The sequence below is a fragment of the Sturnira hondurensis genome, unplaced genomic scaffold, assembly GCF_014824575.4.
Source record: "Sturnira hondurensis isolate 20B ecotype Veracruz unplaced genomic scaffold, ASM1482457v3 Scaffold0002597, whole genome shotgun sequence".
Lineage (NCBI taxonomy): Eukaryota > Metazoa > Chordata > Mammalia > Chiroptera > Phyllostomidae > Sturnira > Sturnira hondurensis.
The window spans coordinates 453,379-459,378 of record NW_028075228.1 but is presented as its reverse complement, the minus strand read 5'-3'; the positions used below and the strand labels follow the sequence as shown (position 1 = coordinate 459,378).

The 6,000-nt window shown below is 34.5% G+C and overlaps 1 pseudogene; it reads right to left on the bottom strand.

Moving 5' to 3' along the window:
* Nucleotides 1-2,389: 2,389 nt before the first annotated feature.
* On the bottom strand, nt 2,390-3,659 carry LOC118983047 (leucine-rich repeat flightless-interacting protein 2-like; annotated as a pseudogene).
* Between the last annotated feature and the right edge of the window lie 2,341 nt (nt 3,660-6,000).

Here is a 6,000-nt window from a genome sequence, read left to right as displayed (position 1 = left end):
CATTGGTCTGTTCTTATGCCAGTACCAGGCTGTTTGGATTACAGCGGCCTTGTAATACAGTTTGATATTAGGTATTGTGATCCCTTCTACTTTGTTCTTTCTCAAAATTGCTGCAGCTATTCACAGTCATTTATGGTTCCATATAATTTTTTGAAGTGTTGGTTCTATATCTGTGAAATATGTATTTGGTACTTTAATAGGGATTATGTTGAATGTATAAATGCTTTGAGTAATGTGGACATTTTGATGATGTTAATTCTTCCAGTTCATGAACATGGTATGTGCTTCCATTTGTTTTTATCTTCCTTAATTTCTTTCTTCAGTATTGTGTAGTTTTCTGAGTGCAGGTCTTTCACCTCTTTGATAAGGTTTATTCTTAGATACTTTATTTTTCTTGTTGCCATAGTAAATGAGATTTTTTCATAATTTCTCTTTCTGATATTTTATTTATGGTGCACAAAAATAGTTTTGATTTCAGAATGTTGATTTTTATCTTGCCATTTTGCCAAAACTATTTATTATTTTGAGTGGTTTTTTGATACAGTCTATACCATTTTCTATGTACACTATCATGTTATCTGCAAACTGGCAGCTTTACTTCCTCCTTTCCAATTTAGATTAATTTTATTTCTTTTTCTTGTCCAATCACTGTGGCTGGAACTTCCAATACTATGTTGAATAGAAGTGGTGAAAGTGGACACCTTGTCTTGTGTCTGATCTCGGGAGGGAAGGTATTAGTTTTTGCCCTCTGAGTATTATGTTGGATGTAGGTGTCTCATATTTAACTTTTATTATGTTGAGGTATACTCCCACTATTCTCACTTTGTTGAGTGTTCTTTTTTCATAAATGGGTGCTGTACTTTAGAGAAAAGCTAATTCAAATTCTTTTCAAAGAATTCCAAAAAATTCCAAAAAAATCCAAGAAGAGGGAAGACTGCCAAAGTATTTTTATGGGGCCAGTATTATCCAAATCCCAAAACCAGATAAAGACACAACAAAGAAAACTACAGGCAATATAATTAATGAATATACATGCTAAAGTCCTCAATAAAACATTGGCAAACGATACACAGCAGTACATCAAAGAGATCATACACTATGATCAAGCCGGATCCATTAAAGGGGTGTAAGTATACTACAATATACACAAATCAATAAATGTATTATACCACATAAACAATATAAGAAAATACATGATCACATCAATAGATGATAAAAAAGCATTCCTTAAATATCTGGTAAACTCTTCTATGCATATGTCTGACCCAGGGCTTTAGTGTGCTAGGGCTTTTTGATTACCACTTCAATTTCACTAGCTGATATCTGTCTATTCAGACTTTCTGCTTCATCTTGACTCAATTTTGGAGGCTTATATTTTCTAGAAATTTGTCCATTTCATCAAGGTTTTCAAATCTTTGCATATAGTTGTTTACAGTAATTTCTTACAATCAGTTGTATTTCTGTGGTATTAGTTGTAATTTTGCTTCTTTCATTTCTGAAAGAAGGGGTCTTCTCTCTTTTTTTCTTAATGAGTCTTGTTAAAAAGGCTTGTTGATTTTGTTTATATTTTCTAGGAACCAACTCTTGAATTTATTGATCCTTTGAATTGTTCTTTTAGTCTCTATGTCATTTAATTCTGCTCCAATCTTGATTATTTCCTTCCTTCTCTCTCTGGGTTTTGTTTGTTGTTGATACTCTAGTTTTTGTAGATGAACGGTGAGGTCACAAAGATTTTAATTTGTCAAAATTTATATGTAGATTTTCCACTGGCAAGTTTTTGTACCCCTCACCCCTGCAATAATCAATGCCAAGTGTAATATGATTTTTAAATTTAATTTTGTTACTGTGGTGAATTACATCACTCAGTTTAGGTTTGTTAAATATTCCCTCATGGATAGATTTAGAATGTACATCTTTGCATTTATGAATTTGTGACAAATACTATATAATAATGTTTCTTCAGGAATCATGTAATGGACACCTGATGTGAATCTGTTCTGTTATTGGTGTTAGTAACCTTAATCACTGAAGAATACATTACTCTCTTGGTTTTTCTACTGGAAAGTTGCTATTTTTCTCTTTATAATAAGTAATATGTGTGGAGATCAAGTGTTAAATATCCATTGATAATTCTCCATTAAATCAATTTTATGGTGGTCATATCCAATATGATTTTAATCCTGAAAATTTTTTTGAGTTAAACTACAAAATCCAAAGTGTTTACTCATGAAGATTCAAACCTAACTCATCTTCTCATAATTATAATATACAAAGATGGCTATTTTAATAACAAAACTCAAATAGTACTGAAAGGGATGTGTCAAGGGACAGAAGTCAATACCTCTGGGTGTGGCCCCTAGAGCGGCATCCAGGTAATGGGTCCGCCTTCCTATTTCTGGGCCAGAAGTTCTATTCCATTGGCCTTCATTTTCTCCAGCTCCTTGGCAAGGTGGCTGTTGATTATCTTCCTCTCCTCAATCTTGTTCAATGCTGTTCATAACTCTCATTGTAGCTTCTTTTTTTGTTTTCAGTTTTCAGGTTGTCTTCCACTTTCTCAGCAAAAGTTTTATATCTGAGAATCTATCCCTCATGCCAGCTAATACTTTGCTCCAAGGTGGTTATATCCTGTTCTGCTTTTGAAAGCTTAAATTTGTATTCACTAATTTTTCTATTTGTATCTCTCTGCATTTTGATGAAGTGCAAGTCTGAGCCATTCTTCAGCCCAGCCAGGTCACCGTCTGCTCTGCTGTCATCCCTGGAGCATTTCTGTCACTCTTCCTCTAACTGCAGCTTCAGTTTTCTAATCTGTGATAGTAGTTCTTCCCTTTCTTCAGAAGTTTTTGTAGCCCTACATCTAAAGGAACTTCTCCTGCTTACTCCAAGACCTGAGCATCTTCCTGAGACACTACAGTGTTGGCTACAACCACTGGTTCATGATTAGCATCACCATTGGGAGTGCCATCAGAGATTATAACTAAGCCATGTGTCTCAAAAAGCTTATCTCCTTGTCAAAAGCTTTCTTTAAGTTCATCCATTTTATGCTGCAGCACACTACACATATATATCTGCCTTTCTATCTCCTTTGATTCCCTTCATTTTCTCTGTAACATTCTGCCATCTGTTCCTCTTGTTCTTCAAAAATATCCTTGAGGATGTCTACCTGGTAGATTAAAATGTTCTTTTCATTGTCTAATTGTGCATCAGAAACCATAGCTTTCTTGTATTTTTCTTCCACTTCAGACAAAGACACCCACAATTCACTTAATTTGGTGTGTGGATCGATTATGCTGCTTGTGTTTTCACTTTCTTGTCTGGATGAATTTCCACTTAGAGGGATTGATGCTGAGAATTTCAAGATGAAGTTCTTGTGTAATTTTCAGCATACTATTTGTGAGACTTCTTATCCAACTCTTTGCTGTCATTCCAGTTCTCTTGGGTGTATATCTCTTGCTTCTGCATGGGCAGCCTATTTTGCTGCCTGCCTTGCTTCTGCCTCTCTGACAATGTTACCCAAAGCTTCATCTTATGCAGAAACTTGGTCTTTCACAGGTGTTCTTTTCCTTCCAGAACCATGAGTACTCATCTTGTCTTCCTGATCATCTTTCAACCCGGAAAAGTGATTTCAGTTGGTTTCAGCCCTGTCTCTGGGCTTGGGCTATGGCTGTGCTGCCCAGGAAGGGCAGCCATGTTAGAGAAAGAACTCTTTGTTAGCTGGGATTATATTATCTTGGGTTTGGGAAGAACCAGATGCTTTTTCAAACTGGCCAATCAATTTCCCAAGCTTTCATGGGATTCTGAATCATCCACCTCCAGGCTATAATGACAGGCCTCTATGGTGCCATCTTAACTCCTAGTGTTCCATGTGCTTACCTGCACCTTTATTGTTCTATTTGTATTGTGGTACCACACCCAGAACTGCCTTTTGACCCTGCAATTCCACTGCTAAGACTATACCCTAAGAATCCTGAATCACCAAATCAAAAGCATATGCACCCCAATGTTCATAGCAGCACAGTTTACAATTGCCAAGTGCTGAAAGCAAGCTAAGTGCACCCCAGTAAATGAGTGGATCAAAATATTGTGGAAATTTACAAAATGAAATTCTACACAGCAGAGAGAAAGAAGGTGTTCCTATCGCAAAAACATGGGTGAAACTGGAAAGCATTATGCTAAGTGAAATAAGCCAGGTGGTAAAAGACAAATACCTATAAGTGGAAACTAATCAACAAAACAAACAAGCAAGCAAAATACAACCAGATATTGAAGTAAAGAACAAACTGACAGTAACCAGATAGGAGCAGGGAGAGGGATAATAGGGGATAATAGGAAATGGCTATCAAGGAACATGTATAAAGGACACATGGACAAAGCCATAGGGGGTATTTTTGAGGGTGGGAGGCAGGGATGGGGGTGGTGGTTGGGTAAAAATGAAGACAACTGTACTTAAACAATAAAAAATGTCTAATTACTGTTCTGTTCACCCAGATCTATTATAATATTAAATGCTAACTGTAATTTAAATTTTGTTAATTATAAAATGAACTGGTATACCAATATTAAATAAGACAAAACTTTAAAACAAAGCCTGTAGGAGAGACAAAACCATCACATAATGATAAAGGGATCAACCCCAAAAGAGGATATAACCCTAGTAAACATATAAAAATATTGAAATCAAACCAAGCATCTCTTCTGTCAGAAAGATATGAAACTAAAAATCAATTACAATAAGACCTGAAAGAAAAAAACTCATGAAGGCTAAATAGCATGCTACTAAACAATGATTACATTAATAATGAGATCAAAGTAGTGGAAAGATACCTTGACACACTTAATAATGAAAATACAATGACCCAAATTCCATGAAAAAGCAATCCTAGGAGGAAAACTCATAGTAATGCAAGCCTACCTGAAGAAAAACCTCCAATAAACAATCTAAACTTGAACCTAAAGGAATTAGAAAAAGAATATAGCCCAGAGTGAGCAGAAGAAAGAAATTAATAAAGATTAGAGCAAATATAGATAAAATAGTCTAAAAATTTTCAAAAGATCAATGAAACCAAGAGATGATTCTTTAAACCTTTAGACAGGCTCATCAAAAAAAAAATATGTAGAAAGCACCCAAAAATAAAATAATAAATAAAACAAAAGTGATGACACCACAGACAAAGAGGACCATAAGAAAATACTATAAACAATTATATGCCAACAAATTAAACAACCTGAAAGAAATGGATAAATTTCTAGAAACATATAATTTTCCACAATGGAATCAAGAAGACACAGAAAATACTAAAACACTGATAATGAACAAAATTAAATCAGTAATCTAAAAACTGCCAAAAGAAAAGTCCTAGACCAGGTGGCATTATTGGTGAATTTTACCAAACAATCTCAGTATAATTAATGCCTATCCTTCTTAAACTATTTCAAAAAATTAAAGAGGGGGAAAGGTTCCCAAGCTCATTAAGGAGCTCAACATTACCCTAATTCTAAAGCCAGACAAATAAAATTTTAAAAATATACATTATAGCCCAAGATCCCTGATGAACATATGTGCAAAAACCTTCAACAAAATATATTCAAACAGGATTCAGCAATACATTTTAAAAACCATATACCATGACCAAGTGGGATTTATTCTTGGGATGCAAATCAATTAACATGACATACCACATCAACAAAGTGAAGGATAAAAATTATATAATCATATCAATAAATGCAGAAAAACATTTGACAAAATTCAGGATCCATTTAGGATAAAAATTCTCAACTGGGAATTTTTGGGAATAGGGAGAAAAACCTCAACATAATAAAAACCATATGACAAACCCACAGCTAACAAACTCAAAAGTGAAAAGCTAAAACTTTCCTTAAGATCAGGAACAAGACAAGAATGTCACTTTTCACCACTTCTATACAACATAGTGTTGGAAGTCCTAGCAACAGCAATCAAACAAACAAACAAAAATAAATAAATAAAAGCATTCAAATTGGAGA